The sequence below is a fragment of the Calidris pugnax genome, unplaced genomic scaffold, assembly GCF_001431845.1.
Source record: "Calidris pugnax isolate Ruff unplaced genomic scaffold, ASM143184v1 scaffold38, whole genome shotgun sequence".
Classification (NCBI taxonomy): Eukaryota; Metazoa; Chordata; class Aves; order Charadriiformes; family Scolopacidae; genus Calidris; species Calidris pugnax.
Window position 1 is genome coordinate 7570994 of NW_015090995.1, and position 397 is coordinate 7571390.

The window sequence follows — 397 nt, forward strand, 5'->3', positions numbered from 1 at the left end:
GGGCAGAAGATGGCGGGAGCGGAGCGGAGGGCAGGCCGGCCGCCGCCACGGGCCGCTCGCCCCCAACTTCGGGAGCAGGAGGCGGCCCCGGCCCCGCTCCACGCTCCGGCCTGGCCGCCGGGTCCCCCCGCCCCGTTGAGGCGGGGTCCGCGCCCCGCTGTCCCGCCGGGAGCGGGGACCCCCCAGCCCCGGGAGAGGGCGGCTTAAAGCTGTGCTTGGGGGGGCTAATGGGTGCAATTAAATATTAACGCTGCACCAATAAAAAAATTGTCAAACACTTCAGAAGGTGTAAATAGGAAATATTGCTGCGCATTTTTCTCTTTTTTTTTTTTTTTTTTTTTTTTTTTTTGGGGGGGGGGGGGGGGAAAAAAAAAGAAGGGGGGAAGGGGGAAAAAAA

General features: G+C 60.7%; 1 protein-coding gene across 1 annotated transcript in view; it reads left to right on the forward strand.

Moving 5' to 3' along the window:
• Window positions 1-397, forward strand: part of HMGB3 (high mobility group box 3) — a 6401-nt gene that overhangs the window by 1492 nt on the left and 4512 nt on the right. The window lies entirely within an intron of this gene.